The sequence below is a fragment of the Panthera leo genome, chromosome B4, assembly GCF_018350215.1.
Source record: "Panthera leo isolate Ple1 chromosome B4, P.leo_Ple1_pat1.1, whole genome shotgun sequence".
Lineage (NCBI taxonomy): Eukaryota > Metazoa > Chordata > Mammalia > Carnivora > Felidae > Panthera > Panthera leo.
In genome coordinates, this window is record NC_056685.1 from 61,452,866 (window position 1) to 61,467,903 (window position 15,038).

General features: G+C 43.4%; 1 long non-coding RNA gene across 5 annotated transcripts; it reads left to right on the forward strand.

Annotated features, from left to right (window-relative positions):
- The first annotated feature begins 1,657 nt into the window (after positions 1–1,657).
- Positions 1,658–14,331, forward strand: LOC122224391. Of its 5 annotated transcripts, XR_006204747.1 has the most exons (6): positions 1,658–1,991; positions 7,770–7,960; positions 8,459–8,516; positions 10,203–11,425; positions 12,628–12,689; positions 13,849–14,331. It is a non-coding gene; the product is annotated as an uncharacterized LOC122224391 (long non-coding RNA). The 5 variants fall into 5 exon arrangements; XR_006204745.1 differs by lacking the exon at positions 12,628–12,689; XR_006204748.1 differs by lacking the exon at positions 12,628–12,689 and having other exon boundaries at positions 11,208–11,425.
- The last annotated feature ends 707 nt before the right edge of the window (positions 14,332–15,038 follow it).

The window sequence follows — 15,038 nt, forward strand, 5'->3', positions numbered from 1 at the left end:
AGATAGGCCATACTAATGCAGGCACTGAAGAAATGAATTAGTTCAGTTAATAAGTTAAGAAGTGTTTGTGTATGAATCCTTAGTAATATGATCATTTTATGATGCTATAAAATCACTTGCTTGAAACATAAACATGTTTCAAGAGGAATTGGTAATGTCAGAAGATTGCGCTGGGATTTGGGTGAGGTTTCAAGGACGTGTGTTCAAATTTGGTAAAGATATTGGAAAAAATAGCTTGGATGTTGCCATCATTTAAAATAAACTGTCGGGGGGCACGTGGGTGGCTCAGTCGGTTAAGCGTCCGACTTCAGCTCAGGTCATGATCTCCCAGTTCAGTCCGTGAGTTCAAGCCCTGCGTTGGACTTTGTGCTGAGAGTCAACTCTGTGGCTCAGAGCCTGGAGCCTGCTTCAGATTCTGTGTCTCCCTCTCTCTCTGCCCCTCCTTGGCTCATCCTCTCTCTCCCAAAAATAAATAAACATTAAAAAAATAAAAAATAAATACAAAAAAAAAGAAATAAACTGTTGGGGAACTTGGGTGGCTCAGTCGGTCAAGCGTCTGACCTCAGCTCAGGTCGTGATTTCATGGTTGGTGAGTGTGAGCCCCACATCGGGCTCTGTGCTGTCACCACAGAGCCCACGCAGATCCTCTGTCCCCCCCCCCCCCGCTCTTCCTCCACTCGTGCTCTCCCCCTCTCTCTCAAAAATAAACATTAAAAATAAATTAAAAAGAAATAAAAATAAATTTTAAGGGAGAACGAGCCTCCCCCACGTCTCATGCAGCCTTCCATATGGAGGGAGCTTACAAGTGTAACTTCCAAAGTGTAACTTTGCCCCTTTAGTGACGTGGCTCAAGGCAGCTACACTGGTTTGCAAATTGGTAAATTTGAGGTAAATCTAGTGGTGACTAATAACCCTGTCCTTCTTCTCTTTGGAGATGAGCGTCTACCTGAGAACTTGTCTCCACTGTTCTGCCTCACCAGTGAGAGGCCTGGCCAGACCACCACTACTGCCACTTATTTGACACCTTGACATTCAGCTGGATCTCACCCTGAGCTGTGTCTTCCAACTTCATTTTAGTCACTGGCCTTTATCTCTGCTACTCCCATGTCTGATTCTTCAAAATACTTATCACTCTCACATGGAAGCAAGATGCTATTTTATTAGGTCCCTGGCCCTCAAAGTCTCTGTGGACTCTAAATCTTCTTGGGAGTCTAGTAACTACAGCACTAGCTCACATGATGGAGATAAAGAGGATCTAAGAAGTGTTGCTTGTTTTCCAAGGTTAACACTCTTTATATTGGGTAGAACACACAGTAGGTGACTCTTCCTTCAATCCCACATAAACGGATGAGACATAGAGAGTCTCCAGTCCCCAGTCAGTGGTACAGACATAAGAAAGACATTGGCTGGAAGGCCTAAGAGGGGGAGGTTAAGGCTTTAGCTGAGCTTTAAGGAAAGGGTGGTACACACATTCCAAAAAGTGCAGTGTGCTATTAATGGAAAAATAAGCACATCAAGCTGGTTCTATTGCAAATATGTATTTATAATTACATCCTGTAAGTAACTGAAAACTCTGTCATTACACTAAAAAATGTGAAACCTGCTGGAGCAGCCGAGCGCACGGCACGGCAGCGGCTGCAGCATCAGCAAGTTCCGTCTCACCCGCTCCACGGACAGGACAGCCCGTGGTGATGTTCACCATGGGCTTGGGAGACGGGTTAGCACTAAAGAAAAAAGAAGCTCTAAATGTTGATGCCAACACCCGGGCCTCTCCGTGCGACCGCAGCCAGCGAGCAGGCTAAGAGAAGACGGAAGCGACTCTGAGAACTTAAGAGAGCAGTTGCTTGACCTGCTCAGGGCAGCCGGGGTGGGAGCTGAAACTCCGCCCCACGGGAAAGCCGGCTGCAGAACAGACATGCGCACGCTGCGCTTCGGCAAAGCCTCGGAGGCAGCCCCTGGCCCGGTTGTGAGCCGCCGACCCAGGCCCTTAGGTAAGCACAGGAACGGGGCTCATCCCCAACAGGAGGCAGTAATGGAACAAAGTCGCGGGCAGGAAAGCACTGGAGCTGCTCCGAGGAGGCAGGTGGGGGAAGGGTTCTGTCTATACACCATGGTTAGCCTTGGAGAGTCACCTGAGGCCTCTAGCTCCCATGAACGCCATGGGCCCCTGTGGCGCCGTGACCGCACTGTTCCTCTCAGCAGCCCACTGATGGTGCGGAGGTGCTCTTGCATAGTTTTTCTGAGCAGGGTAAAGTGTCCGTGCTGAGCCAGTCACACGCTCTGGCTCAGGCCTCCTTTTGCTCAATATCAGGCACTTGCATTGCTGCTGACCAGAGACCTGCCTGCTGGTGTACGTTGGAGAAAAACGAACGCCAACACCAACCTTCCGTTTGGGAGACAGGGGAGCCATTTACAGGCTCCAGAGAGCTTTCCCGTCCCTCTCATTTCCTCCTCGGGTCCCATCTGGTGCTGCTCAGGCACAACTGAAAGATCAAATGGTGGCAGACCACATCTGGAAGAGTGTACATCTGGCACTCTCACCCACACCACCTCCCTTCCTCTCACCCTCACAGAACTAAAGATAGGGAGTCAGGACACCTGCTTCCAAGCCCCGGGCCTGCCATTGACTGAGTTCAAGGGCAACGTCATGGGATCACTTCTCTGGGCATAACTGTGTATGAAGTGATTTCTGAAGATCCTTCCAGCTCCAAGATATGTATTTTTATTTTATTGTTTTAAATATTTATTATTTTTGTGAGGTGAGGGGTAGAGCGAGAGGGTGAGAGCAAGAGAGAATCCCAAGCAGGCTCCATGGTGGTAACACCAAACCCTCCGTGGGGCTCTGTCTCATGAACCCATGAGATCATGACCTGAGCCGAAATCAAGAGCCTGAGGCTTCGCTGACTGCACCACCTAGGCACCCCTCAGCTCCATGATACCATTATCCTGTGACAACCTGGAGAAGTAGACAGAAAGAATATTGATACCCTCCATGAAAGTGGAGACCCTGTTGTTCAGAGAATTTAATGATTCTGACCCTAAAGTTACCCACATGGTAAGTGGGTATGTCTCTGAACACTTCATGTAGTGTTTTTTCCACTGTATCACACAGACGTGTGTATGAGCACGCACACGGATTAACCGTGACCTGCTTCACTTTAGCTCAGATAACTAGACACAGATGAACAAATCCACGCTTTCAGTTAAATGACACTAATTACTTGGACAGTATGTGGCTAATTAGATTTCAGAAATTGACAGCTTGCAGACAGAATTTGTCCTAAAGCCCCATTTTATTTGGCTCCCAGAGTGTTTTCTATGTATTAAAAAAAAAAAATGTTGCTCTCTCTTCAATTGGGGATATTTTACAAAAAAATCCACATTTTCAGATTCTCTTCAACAGATCTGGCAACATGACAATAATTGGCTGAAATGGGTTTGTCTATTGTCCTTTCAGTTAGTGTTTTTCAGCCTGGCATTATTGACATTTTGGGCTGTGTGATTCTTTGGTGTGGGGAGCTTTCCTTGTATTTGGAGGTGTTGAATAGCATCCCTGTCCCTCACCCACCTAATGCCAACAGCAGTAGCCCCTTCCCACTGTGTGACAACCAGTTGTGACATTGCCAGATGTCTCCTGAAGGGCCAAACTGCCTCAGGTTGGGGGGTTGGGAAACATTGCTGTAGGCATTTGACTAGTGAACCCTGGAAAGCAGAATTTTCAAGCCGGCAAAGATGGAATGAAACCTTCTCCTTTTATGGAGTAGGAAACTGAAGCCCATCCGGAGATGTTAAGTAACCTACCCACGGTGGCACAACCAGGACAACTAGTGTAAGTGCCAGGACTGGGACCCAAGTCCTCTGAGTCCTTGTGCAGTGCCCTTTCCCCTCAACCTGCTGCCTCCCACACTACCCATTGCCTGCCAGCTTCTACCTGCTCTCCTTGCTGGCGGGATGGTGGCTTGTTGCTCTCCCACGTGTGCAGTCTGGTCCCTGCCATTGGGTTTGGGTCACGTGGAGCAACTCTTCACTTACATGGAACATCTGCTGGGTCTAGGCAGTCCCTGTTGTCTCACTCAGATAGAAAGGGGGATTTCATAAACATTACTTTATTCTCTGTTCCAGTCACTTGACATAGGATTTTCCTCATTCCCAGTCTGGTTAGATCACCACTCTCTTCTGCATTCTTCTGCATTCCACAGTTCCTCTAAAGCCACTTACAAAAGGTGCCGCCAGAACCAAATGTTTGTTTGAAGTCATTTGTCACTCTGAAAACCCCTCTGGAATGTAGTCATTATACAACAGTTGGATGACATTGTTTATACACTTAGGATTTGTTTCGCCATCTCCAGTCTCGTCCTTTTTTTGATAAAATCAGTTTAAGAACATAGTACTGATTTCCCACAAGAAATATTTTCTTTTTAGAATAAAAGAGTCCTCTGATGTCAGAAAGTTCCTGCCAAGGCTCACTGGACCAGGAGCCTCCAGTGCTCAGGTTTTCATTGTGGCTCTGCCACATATGGGCTAAGCAAATCTGTAGCTTTCTGAACTATAGAACAGTGAGTTCGGGTGGCCTCTTAGATCCATTGAAGCTCTCACATTGAGTTCTATTCTTATTTTATCATTAGTTGAAGAGTTCATGTGAAATTTCTCCCTTTATTGAGTCCTGTTCTGATTGGTCAGGCTATTTCATTTTTGACAGAGAAAGCCCCAGAGCCTACCTTAAAATATTATTCCTTTCCACACCCACAGGGTGACTTTTCCATGGTTTAACTTGAAATTTTTCTAGTTGTTGGTGAAATACTATCTTAGTACTTAGTACTTTGCCAAATGGTCAAGTAATTTTCACTCGGGGTATGTCCTTCTTGGATGTCCTGCTGACTGTAAGAATCGTTCGAGTGAGGAATGATGGCATGAGTCACCCTCTCTCCCCCCACCGCCATCAATTCTCCCTCCCAATATGGTAGGACATGTCTTATGTCATCCTGTATTGTGATCTGGAGTTTATGGAACACTGCCACGTGACCACCCACTACTGCAGAGTCCCACTCTGAAGTTTGTGCTTAGTGTTATGGTTTCTATTCTGGATATATAACTCTTTGGCATGGTTTCCTACTGTCTTGGCTTCTGATTGTCTTTTCCCTTTCTTTTCCTTTCCTTTCCTTTCCTTTCCTTTCCTTTCCTTTCCTTTCCTTTCGTTTCCTTCCCTTCCCTTCCCTTCCCTTCCCTTCCCTTCCCTTCCCTTATTTTCTTTTTCTTTTTCTTTTTCTTTTTCTTTTTCTTTTTCTTTTTCTTTTTTTCTTTTTATTTCTCTTTTCTTTCTTGGAACTTGAGGAAAAAAGACTCCTTGCATGAAAGGTAATGATAGCAGCATGGCAGTGTATACAAAGGATGTGAGTAATGTCCCCCTGTATAATGTTTTGGGTAGGCTTGCTCATGAGGTATGTTTGCACCAGTGGACAAGGGGAAAAAATTCACCAGAAGGCCAGATTCATGAATTGAAGAAATGAATTGGGCATTATGGGCAGACTACAATTTGGACTCCCCAACACACACCAAATGGTGCATGTAGAGCTGAAAGACTGCTCACCAGTGATCACCTGATCGGGATTGGTTGGGGGACTGGGCAAGGCTGGGCCCACAGATGATGCCTTCACTGCCTAAAACCCAGCAGGGCCAGAAGGCCAGTGCAGCGCCGGTCGCTCTATTTCCAAACCACAGCCACTCTTAATCAGACCCACATTGTGAGTCTCTGTGTGGAGATACACACACCTTTTTCTTTTGTCTCTATATCAAGAATGAAATAAAATCAACTTACTTAAATTTTTGCTTATTATAAAAAAAACACATTACTGTCGATTGAACATTGACTTTGTGTCAAACATTCTACCTATATTGTTTTGAGGATAGTTGCTAGCTGCCCTGGAGTATGTATTCTCTTTTCCTTTGTTAGCAAGACAAGTCCTGATTTTTTTTTTTTAATTTAAATTCTAGTTAGTTAACATACAGTGCATTATTGGTTTCAGAAATAGAATTCAGTGATTCATGACTTACAACACCTAGTGCTCATCACAAGTGCTCTCCTTAGTACCCGTCACTCATCTAGCCCATCTACCACCCTCCTCCCTCCATCGGCCCTCAGTTCTCAATCATTAAGAGTCCCTTGTGGTTTGTTTCCCTCTCTTCCCAACCTGCTCACTCATATGATCACCTGTTTTTTTCTTAAATTCCACATATAAGCAGAAGTATGTGGTATTTGTCTTTCTCTGGGTGACTTATTTCACTTAGCATAATGCACTCTAGCTCCACCCAGGTCGTTGCAAATGAATTGGGCAAGATCTCATTCTTTTTGATGACTAATACTCCATTATATACATATACCACATCTGTATCCATTCATCAGTGGATGGACATTTGGACTCTCTACATAGTTTGGCTGTTGTTGATAATGCTGCTAGAAACATTGGGGTGCACATGACCCCTTTGAATCTGTATTTTTGTATCCTTTGGGTAAATACCTAATAGGGCAATTGCTACATCATAAAGTAGTTCTATTTTTAGTTTTTTGAGGAACCTTCATGCTGTTCTCCAGAGTGGCTGCACCAATTTGCATTTCCACCAGCAGCACAAGAGGGTTCCCATTTCTCCATATCCTCACCAACACCTGTTGTTTCTTCTGTTAATTTTAGCCATCTGATGGGTGTGATGTGGAATCTCATCGTGATTTTGATTTGTATTTCCCTGATGATGAGTGGTGTTGAAGTTTAGCTGGGTATGTGGAATCCCGGTGGAAGACTCTGGCTTGTAGTTTGTGGTGCAGATTGTTGTGACCACATGACTAAGTGCTAGCCAATGGGATGCGAGCAGAAAGATATAAACAACTTACAGTTCATACCCTTAAATTTAGGGAAAGATTGTGCCCTTCCCTTCTCCTTCCTTTTCACTGGCTGGAATGTAGATGTGGAGACAAGAGTTGGGAACAGACAGTTTAGCCCTGAGGTGAAAGCTATGTGTTGAAGATGCAAAACAGGATCCGAGGAGCCTGGCCCCAAACTGGGGAGCTATGCTGTTAACTCTGGACTCATTGTGTTCAAACTGTATCATGAGAGAGAAAACAGCCCGCCTCTTTTAAACCACGGTTATTTTGACTTTTGTTATAATAGCCAGACCTGTTTTCAAACTAATAGTGGCATTCATTTTTATACTCTTTGTGCAAATGAGCGTGTACACCTCAAAGAGATAAATAATTTGCCTGAAATTGCTTATGGAACAGTCCCCTCAAGCAGCTCAAATATGATACTTTCTCTTAGAATTCCTCTCTGATATGGAAATGCCAGTGAAATCATGCAGCTCTTTCCCCACACCACAAGAATAGCCAAATCTGAATGACATGTGCATCCCGGAGCATCTGCCTGGCTGAGTGGGTGAGGGTACGTTCTCTGTCAGCCTCCATCCTGAAGTCCCACCACGGCAGAGGCTGAGTTAGTTTTGAGGTTCAGATAGCCTATGTGGTAAGTCAATAAATATTTCATAAAAAATGGTCGTCTTCACTTAGTATCAATTTCATTACTAGCATTTTATCCTTAAGGGCTTATGTTTGGAGTTTTGTATATTTAAAACAAAGTTATTTAGCACCAGAACAGAGATTATGTTGCAAGATACTTTATTTGCTTATTTAACATTTTTAAATATTTTGTGTTCGCGGGGTTTGGGTTGTGACAGCTATCATGGTATCTCTGACTTGTTTTTTTTTTTTTTTTTTTTTCTTTCAGGGCTACTGAGGTCCTTACTTAGGAGATTCCAAAAAAGAGATATGACGGCCAGCGTTTCTTCAGTCCTCATTGACAAAGAAGACGATGCATCTTCATGGTGATCTCAGCGCTTCTGATGCCATTTGGAAATTCGGAAACGGCTCAATTATATCTGTGAGCCATAACTTAATCATCTCTGAAGCTGTTTCCAGGTAAGTCAGAATCATGATGGCAAACAAAGGGAGAGGCAGAAGGAGACATTTCTTCCACTTCTGCATATGAGTGGGAGTGACTGAGTCATGAAAGCCAAAGCTGGGAATGAAAGCAGGGACCAGATGAAATGGCAGGAAAGCCAAGATAGCAAGGAGGGAGGGATCAGGGGTCAAAACAAGCAGGGAACGAACCAGGCTGGGGAGGGTTCATCTGCACCGACTTTGAAGCTTTTTGAGGCTGGGGGAGAAGGAAAGGGTTAAAAGAAAATTTAGAGAGCTTTACTTGATATGAATATTTTACTGAATGAGGAAAAAAAGGTCACCGTCAGCAGTGCTTGAGACCCAAAACTGGTATGAAGTTCAGAGGCATGATGTTATAGGATGGCTTATAAACTGACAATGAGGAAGTTGCTTAACCTTTACAGTGATTGGTTATTATGGTGGGGGTTTCCAGATGGCAGGGGATTGGTTAAAAGTGCTTTTCTTATACCATTTTAGGAGGACATTTTAAATTTCTGTTATGATTATCAGTGGCATATACAAGAAATAACCTAAGGTAAGTTTCATGTACACTTATAAAAGAAGCTGCATTTAGTTTTGCTTATTTGGCATAAATGGTTCTGTTTGCTTGGGAGATAGATGTTCAAGGCTGATCTCCATCTTATTTTATTTTAATTCAAATAAATAAAAATTGTTGAGGGTCTACTATGTGCCAGACACTGTATATTATCTAATCAAATTTTCACATAAATTCTTTAGATGGTATAATTACCATTTCTTAGCTGAGAATGATGGTCTTCAGAAGTTAGGCCAATGATGTCACATGACTGATGAATAGTAGATCTGGGATTCAGACTCTGGTCAGATTCCAAAGCCTGTGTTCTTTCTGTCTACAGCAATGACTCCAGAGTCAGAAGCCAGCCAAGAGAAGGCAGGTTGTAATGAACTGGGTAGAGCTGACAGGGAGTCAGACGTGGACTTTGTGTAACCATATGGGGACAGGGTATCCTCTGGCACAAGGCTTTTAGGGAGTAGACTGTCTTTGGGGAAACACATTGGTAAACTGCCCTGGATGTGGGCCAAGAGATCCCAAGGTCAAGGTCTAGAAGATAAAGGCAAAACCAAATTTCTCTACAGAGGAAGTCAACTAGGATTTGGGACGTAAGCCAAGAATTTGACAGAAGAGGGGAGGAGTTAAAAGAAAAGAGGGGGCCAAGTACAAGGTGGGAGGTGGAAGCTACAGGGAAATGTGGCCAGGGAATGAGGTCCTGGTGATGAGGTACCTGAGGGGCTTTGAAGACTAGAAATGTGCAATATTTAGTCATAAGCAGATTGGTCACTGCACTGTTGACTCCAGCAGTTGTCTGAATTGTCCTGTAAAAGTATGTCACACACACTTGCACAGCCTTGTGTTTGAGACAGGCTCACGTGGAATGTCCCAACAGGAAAACAGAGCGCTGCTTAGTGTGGAGGAAGAGGCGACAGTAGAAAAGAGAATAGGCATAGAAAAGAGAGGGCTCCATACATGGAGCGATTAAGCCTCAGCCAGAGGTGGCCTGGACAGTTATAAACAACCTCCTGCCCACATGTCAAAGATTAACGAAGAGTTTGAAAGAGTTGCTGAATGGCTTACCTCATAAGGCATGAGAATTCAAAACAGTTTCATTTAAATATGAAAGGGCAAGTTGACTTTAGCTGACATCTGGTTTATGAAAAGAAGATATGTCTAAAAGAGCTACTCAAGGATGAAATGGGTGACCTTGGGCAAGCAGTAAATTCGCCATCCTTGGTAACGTTTAAGCACAGATAATAACAAAACCCAGGCATGGCAGTGGCAGAGAGGGACTCAGGTGTTGGAAGGGACCAACTATACAACCTGTTGAATTCCCTCACAACCCTGAGAGTCCAGATTCTAAGTCTATAAATTCGTAAGTCTACAGATTTGCAATTTGTAAGGCTCCTAAGTGAATTAAGTATCCAAGCAAACAGAACCATTAACATTGGAGAGATAAAGTTGCCTTACTATTGAGACACACTTCTGGGTCACTCAGGACTTTCTCCTATGCTCCCTGACACTCCATTATGAGTGGTGTGGTTTAGGCAGCCCAGGATTTGCTTTTGGAGCAGGTGGGCTAGTGTGCCTGTCTGAACAAGGATTCAGGCTTCAGTGTCAGCTGAAGAGGAATCTAACCTTGTTTGCCTTTTGAGATTTGTGTCTGAACCTGACCACCCTTTGTCCCAGCTCTTTAGTGATGTCCGAGGGCTGGAGGCACCTCAAGGGAGTGAAAGCCCACCCGCGTCATGAGAGATGGAAGAGAAAGAGAGAAAGAAGCAGCAGTCTATGGAGAAAGTCAGGAACAACTAGCTCCCTTTTCTCCCTGGCCTGGCCAGAAAGAAAACAAACCAGATGCTGCTTCAATCCTAGACTGTTTGCAGGCACAAAGTATATATCAATGGCTGAAAAACAACTAAGAAGATTATATTAAAAAAAAAAAAAGCTTCCTGGATTTTCTCTCAAAATGCACCCAGAAACCCAGAATAGTATATTCCCGCAAGTTGGAGAAAAATACCTAAGTAAATATGATATCCTGCCAATGCTCAAATTTTGAATCAGCCAGGGATGAAGATAGCTTGGGTACATGAAATTCGTAGATAAACCATAAACTTACAAAAAGCAGACTTTATTGGTTTGAATTTCAGCTTGTAAGGTATTTCACCACCCACTCAGGGTAGAACGACAGTGAGTAGTCAGAAGTCACGAAGGAGGAGGAGACGCAAATAACTTACATCAACCACAAACTAGATCATCAGCCCTGGAAAGTTGACTGTAGACCTCAGACAGTCTCTGATATTTGAATTAAGATTAAAAGTTCCCATATGAAGCCGGTCTAGGAAAGGCATTCTTGATGACTCTCTCAGACTCTCTCATGTGTTAGATTCCTCCACTGAGTGGGACTGAACACGTCTCTGGGGTTCACACCCACTCAGATTAGGTTCAAGAGGCTAAGCAGTTCAGTTCTTGCCCCAGAGCTTCCTTCCTTTGCGGTAACTAGAAGTCAGTTGACCACCTCACCTAGGAGTTCTGGAAGAATTCTGAGTCCCATGTAAGCTGCCTGTCAGCTTCAGAAATGGTTTTCTTCCAAGAAACTATTTTTGAGTTGTGAAAAATGTTAGCACACATGACCTCCTGTTCTTCCACGTTATGAGCATTTTGAAGCCATTTCTCCAATCCAGATGTCGTGCTAAGTTCTGCAGATACAAAGATGAAGACACCATCGATGCTTTGGAATAGCTTGGAGCTTAGTCAATACGGTGCTCATGCGAACAAGATGAAAACCCAGCAGGCTAACCACTAAAGGGTAGAGTGTACTGTGCACGCAGGGGCTCTGGAATTTGGGAAAGGCCTCCCAGCAGAAGAGGAGCCTCAGCTGAGCCTCTAAGGATGGTTGAATGCAAGTTAATCAGGTGAGAAACAGGGAATGGCATTTCAGAAGGCAGGAATGGTACCTTGCAAAGGTACAAAAGAGGGAGAGATTAGGACAGTGGCATAAGGAGAGCAAGTAGTGCCAGGGTCAAAGCAGTACATTGTACCCTCTGGCTACCTAAGAGTTTTCCTGGAAAATGAACAAAGGCATGGTGAAGCTCAGGTGCTTTCCTGCATTTGACATTCAACAAACCTAGAGATACCAACTCAGAGCAAAAGGAAATGACACACCCTGACTGGTTTCTTTGTGATACCCCAAGACAAGCGCCAAGGGACTTAGAGATTACTGTCTCTGGAACAGTCAGGGCTGCTCATGTGTGTGTGACCTGCAGCCACAAAGAGCTCTGTGCTCAGAAGCCTTTGGACTTGGGCGAATCTCTGCAAGTGTTGTCTTGAAATTCTTTAATACATCTTGATCAGAGGGCCCTTCATTTTCATCTTTCCCTGGGTTCCCCAAATAATGTAGCTGATCCTGAGAATAGGTCATTTTCAAAGAATTTAAAATAGTTTAGTACTGTCATATACAAAGTGGAAGGAGGGCAAGGTGGCTGAGGAGGTTGAGAAGGTAGGCAGTGGCATATATGGAAAAGCCTGGAAGCCTTGCCTTTAAAATTTGCCTGTGGGAGAAGGATAGTCATTGAAGACTTTGAACAAGAAAGTAACGCGAAGAGATTTGACTTTTAGATCACTCTAGTGTAATGTAGGTGATGGAGTGGAAATGTAACAGTTTTTCCCATATAAAATTAACACCTTTTTTTGTTCAGATTTCATTTATCAGGTCAGGTCTGAATTTTTGATCCATGTCAAAATGCAAAGGTCCCTGAGAGGAATAACTGCTGCTATGGTTAATGTACATTTTAGGGTCAATTAAGATAGCAAGACCTGTGAGTACTTTTGAGAACTGGAGGTCGGAAAGAGAGAATGGAAACCAGGAGGCAGAGGGTTCTGTGTGGAGGAGGGGACCATAGAGAGGCTGAGCCTTTAGAGGGAAGCTTATAGGCTTTTTCTTTGTTTTCATTTTTCACAAGACCAGCCTGACCCACACGTAAGATTTTTTTTTCCCTAAAATTGCTTTTAGCACTCCCTACCTAGAGTCATTTAGTGCAGCAGTTCTCAAAGTGTGGTTCCCAGGAAAGCACCATCAACATCATGTGTTAGAAATGCATTCTCTGCCCCATTTTAGGTACACTGACTCAGAAACTCTGGGGGCAGAGACCCCGCAATCTGCTGCTACCAGCCTTCCAGGTGATCCTCATGTAGCTAAGACCTGTTGCATCATCGTGAGTTATCTATGTCCTTGGAACTCACACATGACCAGTGGAAGTGCCTATCTGGTATTAGAATGGAGAATCAAAAGTGATTTTCATACCAAGAAAAAGTTTGGCTTTGTTCTAAACATGCTTTTCATGGAAGTATATTCAGTGGGTGATCTAAGGTTATATATGATTACAGTGTCTTCATAGGTGATAATTCCATAGTTCCAGAATGACTATAAAAGGTCATGTATTATTGCACAGACTCAGAATCATAGCTGCTGGAGCTAACAATGGCATTTAGCAAAACAAGATAAAGATGATTCTTTTTTGTGTATGCAAGCACGGTTGTTATATGGGAAGCATGTTTCACTTGTACCGTCATCTTCCAAAGGAAAATCTTTGCTGATAGTGCTGGAATTTTCATTTCTCTGCGCCTTACGTTATACCAGTAGTGTCACGGCTATGTTAATACATATCCAAAAGTTGCTTTCGTTTACATAGTCTATAAAATTTCTGAAATGCAGTCTAAGTTGTTGTTAAAACCAGCATTTCTCAGATTCTTTCCATTGTCCTCCATGAGTAATCCAATATACATGGAAGGATAAAAGAGTAAACACTTTTGTGATAATCCAAATTTTTCCAATGGAATTTTAAACAATTTGACAGTTCAGTCTTGTTAAAAAGTGATATAAAATAAATGCTTCTTAGCAAACAATTGTCCAGTAAATATTATAATTCTGTCTCATATTCTCACAGTGGATTGCTTTCTGAGTCTTTCAGTGGAATTCTTTCAAATTAGAGCTCAATGATCTTCTTTATATTTTATCCAAGGTTTGAAATACATGAACCTGTCTCTACTTACTTGAACAATGGCCTCTATTATGGTGTCTTTTTCTTTAAATCCAAATATTATACTCAGCATTTTAGGAATTCCCTATTCCAAATACAGGCAATTAAATTGTCTATAAGTTATTCAGAGCCCTAGAAAACGAAATGAAATAGGAGTTTGTACTTTGAAATGAGTTCAAAAATGTGTACCATTTGTCAATGCTAGACTCTGTCAAATAGTCCTCATTATCTTCTGGTTCTGCTGTTAACAGACGAAATAATCTGACACAGACTTCTCTAACAAAAATATTTCCTTCTAGGAGAAGTCTGGCCTTTCTCAGCAATCAGGATTCAAATTCTTGACCTTGAAGATGGGAGAGAGAACAGAATGCTTCTTGGTGCCACTCTAAGCTGGATGAAATTTGAAAACATCCCCCAGGATGAATAGGGGAACATGCATGGAAATTTGCATTGCTTTTAGCAAAATCTAGGACTAATTTGGAGCGGATAGCCTGGTACTCCAGAATAAGAGAAAACCAAGTGTGGAACTTTGGAACCCCTGGAGATGTTGCCTGGGGACAGGGCTCAGATGCAAGGTTCACATCACTGGCCAAAGAAGGCAAGATGATTCTGAGTTGAGACCAGAACAAAAGTGGTCATCATCCTTTCCTGTTCAGTGACTGTTTACCCCAACCTCCTTTGCATTTGCCCTTTTAATTTAGGATCCTGAAAGTGTGATTCTGTTCCCACCCTCTTGTAAACTTCAGTAAAACAAGGAAGTAAACAAGTGTTTATTGAACCAACTTGAAGGAATGAAAGAATGGTGGTCTCCTTAATCATTTCAGGATACTTGAATATTAACCCAAATGAATTTCTAATTAGTGGACTTTGAGACAGTGTGAAGAAAGTGTCTGGGAGCAAGAGCCTCTTTCTAAGAGCAAAGGGGCTGGGGTTACAAACTCATTTCTTTTCTCCCCAGCTGCCTCGTCCACCTCTTTCCACATATTATCCTTCTTGGCAGGGAGCAGGGGGGATAGGGTATCTATCAACGCCACCATTTTCCTCTTCCATCAGATCACCATTTCCTCTTCCTTGTCTGGTGCCTGAAACCCTCACTGTCCGTCTCCATCCATCAGTGAAAGGGTGGGATGGCAGAAAGTGGGAATTCCCTACTGAACACTTCTACTTAGATATCCTAGAGGGACTATAAATACCATCTGAAAAATAAACTCCCTACATCCATACCTGCTCCTTATGTTGAAGAGCCTCTGTTATTATGGTATCATCACCCAGTTGGCCAAGTGAAGAGTTTGGAGATACTGGGTTCCTTGGATAGTAGTTAAACTACCATGAGGACATGCAGGGGGGGTTGTATGCAGCGTGAAGAGTGAGAAGAAAAGGTATTTTGGAAAACAGAGATTAGGTTTCAGCCTGGAACATGTGGAGAAAGGCAGGAGCTAGGGTCTGAAGGGCAGGCATGGGGCGCCAGAGTCCACAGTAAGGCTCGGAA